We start from the raw sequence: 15480 nt of genomic DNA, 5'->3' as shown, positions 1-15480 counted from the left end.
TGTGGTGAATGGCATGACAAAGGAGCTGCCTGCAGGCTCCACACACCTTCTGGAACAGTGAGCCCCTGTCTCTCTCCTGCCATGGCCACCACCAAGCCTCCTGCTCCCCTCCTGGCTGTGGGGCCATGTCGCCCTGTCAACCACCTTAAGAATGAGAATTGTAGGTCCCTCCGAATCTGCAAGGTCCTGCCTGGCGGATAGGGGGCTCATCAGCCAGCCACCCCATCTTTTTCCAGGGGCAACCCCGCAAGCCAGGGGTGTGGGGTTTGCAACACACAGAAACTCAATGCCTGTCTGAGTCAGCATTTTCATTCTTCTTTCCCTCCACCTGGGTCCTTAGGCCTCCCAGCCAGAGCCCTCACCCATCTCCTCATCATCTTGAATAATAATGCATTGTCCCAGGTTCAAGTCAAGCTGCCCGCTTCCAGGTGATCCCCCCTCTCTTCCTCTCTCTCTCTCTCTCTCTCTCTCTCAGACACACACACACACACGCACACACAGAGGCACTGGGTGGCTTTAGCACTTCTTGCTGTTTGAATCATTCACATGGCAAGGAACCTCAAGCACCTTTGTATTTCTTTTCTCCAGAAAAAAAAAAAAAATTAATTTTTTTCTATGGGCAGGACCACCTCTCTAACTAGACTTCAAGTTGGGCTGAGTCTCTCACAATCACTCTCACAATGTCTGTCAATGGAGTAGGTGTCCAACAACGTTGTAATAGGAAGGCAGGATAGTACAATGGCTAAAGGCACAGAATTTAGAGTCAAGCAGCCCTCTACCCCTTCCTTTGTGGTCTCTATACCCCACCTGTTCAATGGGAATAATAATACCTACTTAAAAGGGTTGTTGAGATGATTAAACAAAATACATACAAAGTATTTAGCACACGAGTCCTGGTTTCTAGTAAGCATTCATGAAATTAAAATTGTCATTATGCTTATAAGTACTTGTGTATTACCATTATAATCAATACTGGAAAATTAACCGGTGATATTAGCAGAAGTTTACCCAATAAAGCTAAGTAAAGGATGTTCTAGTTAGTTAACTATCTTGGTTACTTACTAGAGTTGCCATACTAAAACTTCCAACTTATGAAGGAATAGAATAAAATATACTACAATTTAATAATGAGTGAATTTGAAGGCATTTAAGACACTCCTAAGGCTTGTAATCAACACTGAGAATCTTGATCATCTTTTGTGCTGGGCAACTTCATAAATTTCACTTAACAAAGCTTTCTGATTGCTAGAAAATCCAACCTTTACTGTATAAATTACAGACTTGCACACACTGACAAATATAAACTTACAGACAGTACCCTTCCACCACAGTTCTTACCACCTCCAACCAAGGCAATAGAAACATGATGGTTTAATCCCATCCCTCCATCTTGGTGTGCCAGAGCACTCAGGTTTGGAAATCATGTCTAATGGAAGATGTCAGAAGAAGGAAGACATGGAAAAGTATACTGTTCCCTGAGTAAGCTTAAAGTGGTATAAAGACTACCCCCATACCCCACTCCATAGCAACTTCCATGATTCTCTGGCACTGAACATGTCTCCATGAGGCCTTGGGAAGCCACAGCCCAAACGTGGAAAGTCTAGTACTTCCACCCACGTGAGGAGGCTCAGGGGGCCTGGTGGTCCCAGTCACTACCAGAGGAAGAGGTGGCAGGGCAGGAAATGGTGATCTCTCGCACTGCAATACCATCGTCTCAGAAACACACAACCATTCCTTTAGCAGGAGCCACACATCCATGATGATACAAGGCTTGGGTGAGTCAAGTCTCACTCTTCTTCAGTAGTCCATCACAGGACTGAATTAGCACCTGGCTCAGTCTCACATGAGGCCATCTGCTGACTCACACAACGGCATCCAAGTTTCTCCTCTTCCCTGCAATCGCTCCTGTCATTCCCTAACCCAATTCAGTGGCAGGGTTTGCTTAAATGATAGGGAGGATTTTGTGCCCCAGTTCCTCCAGGACCTTGCCTGTAAGCAGTTGCCAAGCCCTGTGGCACTAGAAGCTCCCCTCTCAACTAATGGATTGCCAATTATAGAGGAGGTTTGCTCACTCGGCCCAGGAGGCAACGGATGATGAAGCCCACAAAATCCCCTGGAGCCAGGGAACGGCTACTGACATTTCAAAAGGTCAATCAATCACTCTGTTTCATGGAACGTAATCATCTCCCAGGACCTAAATGCAACAATAAAACCAAATAACGCCGAACAATTAGGGGGGAATGAATGATGCACACACAGGAAAAAAGGCCGCAGTTGGCTTAGAAAACATCCCAGCAGCCTGGTCCAGGTGGAAGAGCTCAGAGCTCTGAGTTTGAATTCTGCTTCTGCCATAAGCTTTGAAAAAGCCCTTTTGTCTGTCTGCCTCACGGATGAAGTGAGCTGGCTGTGGGATGCTGTACTCTAAGGATTGAACAGAAATTTCTCCAGAGGAGGAAGTATAGGACGACAGAAGGAATTCAGCGGGTCATACCAGAGTTTTGTCCAAAGACAGCTCTCAGTAGTTGTAGCTCACTGTTTTGCAGAAGAATCAGCCTCACACCAAGTGAGGGGCCACTGACCTTGCTTTCCATGAGGCAAAAAACGAGAGAGCAGGGTCTACTGGGAAAGGGGAAAGGCAAGAGTTCCTGGAGAACATAGCCAGGGTAGGCAAGCTGGCATCTGAGATCCGTGCATGATTTCTGCTACAGGAGACACAACATCAGAACAGGGCTGGGAGGTGCCTGCTTCTGCCTATGTCCTCATACCACACTCATTGTGGGAGTTTCCTGGCCTCGCATCGCAATTCTCCAAGAAGCTTCCTCAACTATTCCTCTGAGTGCCCACCTCTCCCCTTCAATCTTTTATGATTGTCTGTACATGCACCGAATGCTGTTGGTTTCTCCTTGCGTCACTCCTGTTCTGCCCCTCTGGATGAGAACCTGGGGATCAAGGGCTGTGTCTTATTTTCCTCTGTCCATGACGTACCCTGCAGGCCCTACACTAGGTGGGTGCTTTGTAAGTACACACTAGGCTTTCTTGCACTCCCTATTACCCCACATAAGTACCTGTCACAGGGCCGGCTACACAGAGAAGCTTGGTAAATTTCTGTTTGGTTAACATTTTCTACCCAATTGTTTGCTCCATGGAATTGTTTTAGTGACTATGCAAAGGCATTCAACTGTGTGGATCACAAACTATAGATAACATTGCGAAGAATGGGAATTCCAGAATACTTAGTTGTGCTTATGCGGAAACTCTACATAGACCAAGAGGCACGTGTTTGAACACAAGAGGATGCTGCATGGTTTAAAGTCAGGAAAGGTGTGCATCAAGGCTGTCTCCTTTCACTATACTTATTCAATCTGTATGCTGAGCAAATAATCAAAGTGGAGCGTGTGAAGAAGAATGCCGAATCAGGATTGGAGGAAGACTGATTAACAACCTATGATATGCAGATAACAAAACTTTGCTTGCTGAAAGCAAAGAGGACTTGAAGCAGTTACTGATGAAGATCGAAGACTACAACCTTCAGTATGGATTACACCTCAACATAAGGAAACAAAAATCCTGACAACTGGACCAATAAGCAACATAATGATAAACAGAGAAAAGACTGATGTTGTAAAGGATTTCATTATACTTGGATCCATAACCAATGTCCATGGAAGCAGCAGTCGAGAAATCAACTGACATATTTTACTGGGTAAATCTGCTGCAAAAGACCTCTTAAAAGTGTTAAGAAGCAAAGATGTCACCTTGAGGACTAAGGTGCGCCTGACCCAAGCCGTGATATTTCCAATCACCTCATATGCACGTGAAAGCTGGACAATGAATAAGGAAGACCAAAGAAGAATTGATGTCTTTGAATTATGACGTTGGTGAAGAATATTGAATATACCGCAAACTGCCAGAAGAGTGAAAAAATCTGTCTTAGAAGAAGTACAGCCAGAGTGCTTCTTGGAAGTGAGGATGGCGAGGCTTTGTCTCACGTACTTTGGACATGTTATCAGGAGGCACCAGCCCCTGGAGGACATCATGCTTGGTAAAGTGAGGGTCAGCGAAAAAGAGGAAGATCCTCAATGAGACGGACTGGCACAGTGGCTACAACAACGGGCTCAGGCATAGCAATGATTGTGAGGATAGCTCAGGACTGGGCAGTATTTCGTTCTATTGTCTATAGTGTCACTGTAAATTGAAACCAACTCACAGCACCTAACAACAACAACTCCACCCCACACTTCTCCTATCTTCTTCTGGCATTTTAGTGGAGATGAACTAGGACTTGTCCCTGTATCGCTCACAAAGCAGTCCTCGCCTCCCTGGAAGCTGTAGCAGATTAGGGGTGGGCTGCAGTAGGGGAAGCCTCACAGGTGTGCCTGTCCCCCAACGGAGCACTCTCTGGCCACTCTCCAGAGCTCTGGCCAGCACACAGAGGCTTCTGGTTGGCTTCATTCATTTCTTGCCATGGGTTGCCCCTCACTGCACTGCTCTTGCTAACCCTTCCTAGTGGCCTCTGGGACTTTTTTATTGCAATCCTCTCTGTCATCCACAGCTCCTTTACGTAGGGTTCCCTATGCTTGTTCTGGACTGGGAGCTGGCTTCCCTGGAAGACCACTCTTCCTACCCTCTGCAGCTCTCACATTCTCCTACACCTACCCACTTTCATCAGAAGCCCCAGCCTTCTCTCTCTCCTCCACTTACTTAAAGCCCCTTCCCAGACCAGTGGTTGTCTTCTCGGCTGCTTGTTAGGATCAGGCCACACCCCAGGCCAATTAAATTGGCATCTTCAGGGCAGCCCAGGCATCTGTGTGTGTAAAGTTCACAGATGGCCTCCGTGGGCAGCCAAGGTCTCCCACAGAGTGGGCCATCTCACAGCTACCTCAGAGCCTTTGTCTGCACAGCCCTTCCTTAGCCCAGGCTCCAGTTAGCACTTTAGGCTGCACTTACAGGGGAATCATCCCGGCTCAGAGCCCTGAGTTCGGGGGCCTCTGCTCCCACAGGGTTCCTTTAATTGTCAGGTAGGAAACTGCTGTGTGGGAGCCTTCAAGCCTGGGAATGTGAAGGTTCAGTGCCTAGGACAGAGCCTGATACATGACACTGCTAAGTAAATAGCTGTGGGATAGAAAGAAAAGAGGAAAGGAGGAAAGAAGGGGAAAGAAAAGGGAGAAGGAGGGACAGGGAGGAAGGAGGGAAGGGAGGAAGGAAGAGGGAGTGCCAGACAAGAAAAGGAGAGAGGATCATCTGTTTGGAGCAAAGGAGAATGAAGGAAATCAAAGACACAAGGAAAATATTAGTCTAAAGGACCAATGGACCACTTGAACCGCATCCTCTACCAGCCTGAGCCCAGGAGAAGTACACGGTGCCCAGCTACCACGACCGACCGCTCTGACAGGGATCACGATAGAGGGTCCTGGACAGAGCAGGAGAAAAATATAGAACAAAATTCAAATTCACGAAAAAAGACCAGACTTACTGGTCTGACAGAGACTGGAGGAATATCTGAGGCTATGGCCCCCCAACAGCCTGCTAAGTCAGAACTGAAGCCACTTCCAAAGTCCACCTTTCAGCCAAAGACTAGAAAGGCCTATAAAACAAACAGTAACTCAAGTTAAGATTGTGCTTCTTAGTTCGATCAAGGATAGGAAACCAAATGGGCAACACCCGCCCAAAAGCAAAGACAAGAAGGCAGGAAGGGACAGGAAACCTATATGAATGGACACAGGGAACCCAGGGTGGAAGGGAAAGGAGGAGAGTGTTGACACATTGCAGGGAATGTGACCAATGTCAAAAAACAATTTGTGTTTAAATTTTTGAATGAGAAACTAATTTGGGCTGTAAACTTTCACCTAAAACACAATGAGATTTTAAAAAGGAAAGACAATTTGTAACAAAAAAGAAAAGGAGGGAGGAGAAAGGAAGGAAAGAAGAAATCCAGTTCATTAAAAATGTGGACACAGATGTCCAGGTTGCCTTTCGCTCCTCTAAATTGAGATGGTTTGTGTTTATTTGGACCTCTCTGCAGGACTTTTTAGGAGTCCAAGTGGCGCAGTGGTTGAGCACTTGGCTGCTAACCAAAAGGCCAGGGGCTTGAACCCACCAACCACTCCGAGGGAGAAAGATGTGGCAGTCTGTTTCCGCAAAGATTTACAGCCTTAGAGGGGGCGGAGCCAAGATGGCGGACTAGGCAGACGCTACCTCGGATCCCTCTTACAACAAAGACACGGAAAAACAAGTGAATCGATCACATACATAACAATCTACGAACCCTGAACAACAAACACAGATTTAGAGACAGAGAACGAACGAATACGGGGAAGCAGCGATTGTTTCCAGAGCCTGGAGCCAGCGTACCAGTCAGGTACGGCACAAGCACAGAGAGCTGCTCCACCCCCCTGAACTAACCCCGGGAGGGAGACCAGCCGGTTCTGCGGGCGGCGTGGGACGCAGCCAGTAGGAGAAGTCCCCGGGAGGCAGTGACTGGTCTTGGAGCAGGAAGAGCAGCTTCCCAGCCGGGGAACCGTCTCGCTGGGATTTGGACTGGACGCAGGTACGGCATAAACACGGAGAGCTGCTCCACCTCCCTGAACTAACCCCGGGAAGGGGCCCAGCCAGGTTGTGCGGGCGGCATGGGATGCAGCCGATAGGAGAAGTCCCCGGGAGGCAGCGACTGGTATTGGAGCGGGGAGAACAGCGTCCCAGCCAGGACACTCGGTCACGGCACAAGCACGGGGAGCTGCTCCACCCATCTGAACTAACCCCGGGAGGGGGCCCACCTGGTTCTCGGGGGCGGCCCGGCCATGCAGCTGGAGGGACGAGAAATCCCCGGGAGGCGGCGACTGATTTTGGAGTCGAGAGTGCACCGTCCCAGTAGGGGAGCCTTGACGCTGGGCGTGGGGCTGGAAGCGGAGGGTCTGACCGTGACTCCAGCGGGCCAGACCCCCCGGGCAATCTCCACACAGCCAGCACACATAGGCAACGCGCCCGCGGGAATCTCAGATATAATAGTCATTCCAAGCAAGACAAGCAACTCTGGCTATATTCTGAGGTGCTACTCTCCTATCTCTTTGTTCCCTCCCCCACCCTCCCCAGGTGGCTTCATTAACATCCGAATAGCCTGAGCCAGAGGGAGAACTCTGATAGGGGTCTGACTGCATTTTTTTTTTAGCAGATTTTCTGGAAAAACTAGTTTCCCAGTGATGGCTCGGAGACAACAATCCATATCAAACCACTTACAGAAGCAGACCATGACAGCTTCTCCAAACCCCCAAACAAAAGAATCAAAATCTTTCCCAAATGAAGATACAGTCCTGGAATTATCAGATACAGAATATAAAAAACTAATTTACAGAAGCTTAAAGATATCACAAATGAAATTAGGATAACTGCAGAAAAAGCCAAGGAACACACTGATAAAACTGTTGAAGAACTCAAAAAGATTATTCAAGAACATAGTGGAAAAATTAATAAGTTGCAAGAATCCATAGAGAGACAACATGTAGAAATCCAAAAGATTAACAATAAAATTACAGAATGAGACAACGCAATAGGAAGTCAGAGGAGCAGACTCGAACAATTAGAATGCAGACTGGGACATCTGGAGGACCAGGGAATCAACACCAACATAGCTGAAAAAAAATCAGATAAAAGAATTAAAAAAAATGAAGAAACCCTAAGAATCATGTGGGACTCTATCAAGAAGGATAACCTGCAGATGATTGGAGTCCCAGAACAGGAAGGGGGGACAGAAAACACAGAGAAAATAGTTGAAGAACTCCTGACAGAAAACTTCCCTGACATCATGAAAGACAAAAGGATATCTATCCAAGATGCTCATCGAACCCCATTTAAGATTGATCCAAAAAGAAAAACACCAAGACATATTATCATCAAACTCACCAAAACCAAAGATAAACAGAAAATTTTAAAAGCAGCCAGGGAGAAAAGAAAGGTTTCCTTCAAGGGAGAATCAATAAGAATAAGTTCAGACTACTCAGCAGAAACCATGCAGGCAAGAAGGGAATGGGACGACATATACAGAACACTGAAGGAGAAAAACTGCCAGCCAAGGATCATATATCCAGCAAAACTCTCTCTGAAATATGAAGGCGAAATTAAGATATTTACAGACAAACACAAGTTTAGAGAATTTGCAAAAACCAAACCAAAGCTACAAGAAATACTAAAGGATATTGTTTGGTCAGAGAACCAATAATATCAGATATCAGCACAACACAAGGTCACAAAACAGAACATCCTGATATCAACTCAAATAGGGAAATCACAAAAACAAACAAATTAAGATTATTTAAAAAAAAAATACACATAACAGGGAATCATGGAAGTCAATAGGTAAAAGATCGCAATAATCAAAAAGAGGGACTAAATACAGGAGGCATTGAACTGCCATATGGAGAGTGATACAAGGCGATATAGAACAGTACAAGTTAGGTTTTTACTTCGAAAAATAGGGGTAAATAATAAGGTAACCACAAAAAGGTAGAACAACTCTATAACTCAAGATAAAAACCAAGAAAAACGTAACGACTCAACTAACATAAAGTCAAACACTATGAAAATGAGGATCTCACAATTTACTAAGAAAAACGCCTCAGCACAAAAAAGTATGTGGAAAAATGAAATTGTCAACAACACACATAAAAAGGCATCAAAATGACAGCACTAAAAACTTATTTATCTATAATTACGCTGAATGTAAATGGACTAAATGCACCAATAAAGAGACAGAGAGTCACAGACTGGATAAAGAAACACGATCCATCTATATGCTGCCTACAAGAGACACACCTTAGACTTAGAGACACAAACAAACTAAAACTCAAAGGATGGAAAAAAGTATATCAAGCAAACAATAAGCAAAAAAGAAGAGGAGTAGCAATATTAATTTCTGACAAAATAGATTTTAGACTTAAATCCACCACAAAGGATAAAAAAGGACACTATATAATGATAAAAGGGACAATTGATCAGGAAGACATAACCATATTAAATATTTATGCACCCAATGACAGGGCTGCAAGATACATAAATCAAATTTTAACAGAACTGAAAAGTGAGATAGATACCTCCACAATTATAGTAGGAGACTTCAACACACCACTTTCGGAGAAGGACAGGACATCCAGTAAGAAGCTCAATAGAGACACGGAAGATCTAATTACAGTAATCAACCAACTTGACCTCATTGACTTATACAGAACTCTCCACCCAACTGCTGCAAAATGTACTTTTTTTTCTAGCGCACATGGAACATTCTCTAGAATAGATGACATATTAGGTCATAAAACAAACCTTTGCAGAGTCCAAAACATCGAAATATTACAAAGCATCTTCTCAGACCACAAGGCAATAAAACTAGAGATCAATAACAGAAAAACTAGGGAAAAGAAATCAAATACTTGGAAAATGAACAATACCCTCCTGAAAAAAGACTGGGTTATAGAAGACATCAAGGAGGGAATAAGGAAATTCATAGAAAGCAACGAGAATGAAAACACTTCCTATCAAAACTTCTGGGACACAGCAAAAGCAGTGCTCAGAGGCCAATTTATATCGATAAATGCACACATACAAAAAGAAGAAAGAGCCAAAATCAGAGAACTGTCCCGACAACTTGAACAAATAGAAAGTGAGCAACAAAAGAATCCATCAGGCACCAGAAGAAAACAAATAATAAAAATTAGAGCTGAACTAAATGAATTAGAGAACAGAAAAACAATTGAAAGAATTAACAAAGCCAAAAGCTGGTTCTTTGAAAAAATTAACAAAATTGATAAACCATTGGCTAGACTGACTAAAGAAATACAGGAAAGGAAACAAATAACCCGAATAAGAAACAAGAAGGACCACATCACAACAGAACCAAATGAAATTAAAAGAATCATTTCAGATTATTATGAAAAATTGTACTCTAACAAATTTGAAAACCTAGAAGAAATGGATGAATTCCTGGAAAAACACTACCTACCTAAACTAACACAATCAGAAGTAGAACAACTAAATAGACCCATAACAAAAAAAGAGATTGAAACGGTAATCAAAAAACTCCCAACAAAAAAAAACCCTGGCCCGGACGGCTTCACTGCAGAGTTCTACCAAACTTTCAGAGAAGAGTTAACACCACTACTTCTGAAGGTATTCCAAAGCATAGAAAATGACGGAATACTACCCAACTCATTCTATGAAGCCACCATCTCCCTGATACCAAAACCAGGTAAAGACATTACAAAAAAAGAAAATTATAGACCTATATCCCTCATGAACATAGATGCAAAAATCCTCAACAAAATTCTAGCCAATAGAATCCAACAACACATCAAAAAAATAATTCACCCTGATCAAGTGGGATTTATACCAGGTATGCAAGGCTGGTTTAATATCAGAAAAACCATTAATGTAATCCACCACATAAATAAAACAAAAGACAAAAACCACATGATCTTATCAATTGATGCAGAAAAGGCATTTGACAAAGTCCAACACCCATTTATGATAAAAACTCTTACCAAAATATGAATTGAAGGAAAATTCCTCAACATAATAAAGGGCATCTATGCAAAGCCAACAGCCAATATCACTCTAAATGCAGAGAACCTGAAAGCATTTCCCTTGAGAATGGGAACCAGACAAGGATGCCCTTTATCACCGCTCTTATTCAACATCGTGCTAGAAGTCCTAGCCAGGGCAATTAGGCTAGACAAAGAAATAAAGGGTATCCGGATTGGCAAGGAGGAAGTAAAGTTATCACTATTTGCAGATGACATGATCTTATACACAGAAAACCCTAAGGAATCCTCCAGAAAACTACTGAAACTAATAGAAGAGTTTGGCAGAGTCTCAGGTTATGAAATAAACATACAAAAATCACTTGGATTCCTCTACATCAACAAAAAGAACACCGAAGAGGGAATAACCAAATCAATACCATTCACAGTAGCCCCCAAGAAGATAAGATACTTAGGAATAAATCTTACCAAGGATGTAAAAGATCTATACAAAGAAAACTACAAAGCTCTACTACAAGAAATTCAAAAGGACATACTTAAGTGGAAAAACATACCTTGCTCATGGATAGGAAGACTTAACATAGTAAAAATGTCTATTCTACCAAAAGCCATCTATACATTTAATGCACTTCCGATCCAAATTCCAATGTCATATTTTAAGGGGATAGAGAAACAAATCACCTATTTCATATGGAAGGGAAAGAAGCCCCGGATAAGCAAAGCACTACTGAAAAAGAAGAAGAAAGTGGGAGGCCTCACTTTACCTGACCTCAGAACCTATTACACAGCCACAGTAGTCAAAACAGCCTCGTACTGGTACAACAACAGGCACATAGACCAATGGAACAGAATTGAGAACCCAGACATAGATCCATCCACGTATGAGCAGCTGATATTTGACAAAGGACCAGTGTCAATTAATTGGGGAAAAGATAGCCTTTTTAACAAATGGTGCTGGCATAACTGGATATCCATTTGCAAAAAAATGAAACAGGACCCATACCTCACACCATGCACAAAAACTAACTCCAAGTGGATCAAAGACCTAAACATAAAGACTAAAACGATAAAGATCATGGAAGAAAAGATTGGGACAACCCTAGGAGCCCTAATACAAGGTATAAACAGAATACAAAATATTACCAAAAATGATGAAGAGAAACCCGATAACTGGGAGCTCCTAAAAATCAAACACCTATGCTCATCTAAAGACTTCTCCAAAAGAGTAAAAAGACCACCTACAGATTGGGAAAGAATTTTCAGCTATGACATCTCCGACCAGCGCCTGATCTCTAAAATCTACATGATTCTGTCAAAACTCAACCACAAAAAGACAAACAACCCAATCAAGAAGTGGGCAAAGGATATGAACACACATTTCACTAAAGAAGATATTCAGGCAGCCAACAGATACATGAGAAAATGCTCTCGATCATTAGCCATTAGAGAAATGCAAATTAAAACTACGAGGAGATTCCATCTCACACCAGCAAGGCTGGCATTAATCCAAAAAACACAAAATAATAAATGTTGGAGAGGCTGCGGAGAGATTGGAACTCTCATACTCTGCTGGTGGGAATGTCAAATGGTACAACCACTTTGGAAATCTATCTGGCGTTATCTTAAACAGTTAGAAATAGAACTACCATACAACCCAGAAATCCCACTCCTCGGAATATACCCTAGAGATACAAGAGCCTTCATACAAACAGATAATGCACACCCATGTTTATTGCAGCTCTGTTTACAATAGCAAAAAGTTGGAAGCAACCAAGGTGTCCATCAACGGATGAATGGGTAAATAAATTGTGGTATATTCACACAATGGAATACTACGCATCGATAAAGAACAGTGACGAATCTGTGAAACATTTCATAACATGGAGGAACCTGGAAGGCATTATGCTGAGCGAAATTAGTCAGAGGCAAAAGGACAAATATTGTATAAGACCACTATTACAAGATCTTGAGAAATAGTAAACCTGAGAAGAACACATACTTTTGTGGTTACGAGGCGGGGAAGGAGGGAGGGTGGGAGAGGGTTTTTTATTGATTAATCAGTAGATAAGAACTGCTTTAGGTGAAGGGAAAGACAACACTCAATACATGGAAGGTCAGCTCGATTGGACTGGACCAAAAGCAGAGAAGTTTCCGGGATAAAATGAATGCTTCAAAGGTCAGCGGAGCAAGCACGGGGGTCTGGGGAACATGGTTTGCGGGGACTTCTAAGTCAATTGGCAAAATAATTCTATTATGAAATCATTCTGCATCCCACTTTGAAATGTGGCGTCTGGGGTCTTAAATGCTAACAAGCGTCCATCTAAGATGCATCAATTGGTCTCAACCCACCTGGAGCAAAGGAAAATGAAGAACACCAAGGCCACACGACAACTAAGAGCCCAAGAGTCAGAAAGGGCCACATGAACCAGAGACCTACATCATCCTGAGACCAGAAGAACTAGTTGGTGCCCGGCCACAATCGATGACTGCCCTGACAGGGAGCACAGCAGAGGACCCCTGAGGGAGCAGGAGATCAGTGGGATACAGACCCCAAATTCTCATTAAAAGACCAAACTTAATGGTCTGACTGAGACTAGAGGAATCCCGGCGGCCATGCTCCCCAGACCTTCTGTTGGCACAGGACAGGAACCATCCCCGAAGACAACTCATCAGACATGAAAGGGACTGGTCAGCAGGTGGGAGAGAGATGTTGATGAAGAGTGAGCTAATTATATCAGGTGGACACTTGAGATTGTGTTGGCAACTCTTGTCTGGAGGGGGGATGGGAGGATAGAGAGAGAGGGAAGCTGGCAAAATTGTCAAGAAAGGAGAGACTGAAAGGGCTGACTCAAGAGGGGGAGAACAAGTGGGAGTAGGGAGTGAGATGTATGTAAACTTATATATGAGAGACTGATTGGATTTGTAAACGTTCACTTGAAGCTTAATAAAAGTTATTAAAGAAAAAAAAAAAAAAGATTTACAGCCTTAGAAACCCTGTGGGGCAGTTCTACTCTGTGCTGTAGGGTCACAATAAGTCACAATCGACTTGACTGCAACAGGTTTGGTTTTTTTTTGTTTAGCAGGCCTTCTATGAGGGGTTTCCTGGCAATGCCCCTTTCATCCCCTCTGTGGTCTGCTCTGGCATTTCTCTGCCTGGCTTGGGTCTTTGTTCTATTTGGGGGTGGCTGGCTTGCTACACTACAGCCACTTCCCTGGTGGCCTCTGCCCTTGATAATGTGCCTGATCACCTACCAGCCACCTCAATGCAGGACCTGAGGCCCTGACCCTGCTCTGTGGGAGTTGAACACACCTTGTTCCACAGGCTGTTCACAGACACCAGCTCACCCCACCTGGCACAGGGAAGGGACAACAGAACCACAGAGCCATATGGGATGGTCCATCACACCTCTGCTATACATTCTCCTAAGCACATAGCCAAAGGGGCTGCAGCTGTATCTCCTGACATTATCATCATCTCTGGTTCTCAACTTTTAAAATTTGGGAACCAGCCAAACAGGATGGGGAGGGGGTCACCTATGTAGTGGGTGTGTCATTTTGGGTGGGTTGGGATTATGGGAAAACCAGAGCTGGCCTTAACTTCCAGGGGAAAGGAAAGCTGGTGAAGATCCCTCTCCTGGTCTAGCAAACAAATTCTATGAGAATGGGGACCTTGATGTTGTGTTCACTGCTATACCGCCCCAGGCAGTCGCTGGCACATAATAGTCACTCAACAAATATTACCCAGTACTATTGCTGGTAAGGAAACCCTGGTGGCATAGTGGTTAAGTGCTACGCTGCTAACCAAGAGTTCGACAGTTTGAATCTGCCAGGTGCTCCTTGGAAACTCTATGGGGCAGTTCTAATCTGTCCTATAGGGTTGCTATGAGTCGGAATCAACTTGATGGCAGTGGGTTTGGTTTTTGTTTTTGGTTTATTGGTGGTAATATCAATCTATAACAAACTTCCCCAGAGCATTAAAAAGAATTCAACTTAGAAATCATTCTACACACAAAATCTTAGACACATGGCCCACATCAAAGGGAAGCACAGTAGTTATAGACAGGCAGGCAGAAAATCTTCCCAGATTATAGACCACCAATGTGAAACCCCTTTTAACCACTTTAGGAGTAGCTGAGAAGATGGGGGAGGGAATGGAGGGTTTTACAGTGATTGGACCAAGATAAGAGCACATTTATTCCCTAGAATCAGTCCCAATCTTGAGTCACTGGATGTCAGGCCTGTCAGATGAACTAGATCCTGTGCTTCATATACAAACTCCACATCTGACTTCTGCTTGAGACATGAGCCCTAGAAAGACTGGCGTCACTTATTCTGAAAAGCACTGGCCCTTTCAATGGATTTTTTTCAGTATATTTTTCCTACCTCAGCAGGGGGAAGAGCACTTTCAGGGTCGATTATTTTCCCTAATGAAATACAGCCACACAGCTATTGGCTGGGCTCAGCCCCATTGAGAGGCCTCGGGCTACCTCAGAGTGCTTCAGTACGGGCTGGAGCCCTTGGGTCTACCTTCTTGGGACAGAGACTTGCCCTGGTCATGCTTTCCCTTCATTCTTTCATCCCTCTCTGCTCAGAGGCCCAGAGAAACGATGGCTTCATCTCAAGCCACCTGAAGGGTCTGAGTCTCCACTGTAAAATACGCTCCAGAGGCAGAGGCAGTAGGCTCAGCCATGATGTTCATCCCCCGAGCCAACTTGAAAGGAGCCATCAGGCAGGAGGGCTATCTAGTCACTTTTATGTAGGCCGTTAGTTTTATTTTTATTGGCTTGGAGATGACAGGACTTTGACACATTTCTGTAAATTTGTGGAAGCGGCAGTGTGCTCTCCCTAGGGCACACTCGGCAGGAGGACCAGAAAGACAGCGAAAACAACCCCTGCAGATCCTGGTGATGTTTCTTTCCTGCTTTGCAATCCAGGAAGATCTCCATCCGGGGGATCC

This window comes from Elephas maximus, chromosome 2 (genome assembly GCF_024166365.1).
Source record: "Elephas maximus indicus isolate mEleMax1 chromosome 2, mEleMax1 primary haplotype, whole genome shotgun sequence".
Lineage (NCBI taxonomy): Eukaryota > Metazoa > Chordata > Mammalia > Proboscidea > Elephantidae > Elephas > Elephas maximus.
The sequence above is the reverse complement of the archived record's forward strand: the minus strand, read 5'-3'. Positions refer to the sequence as shown.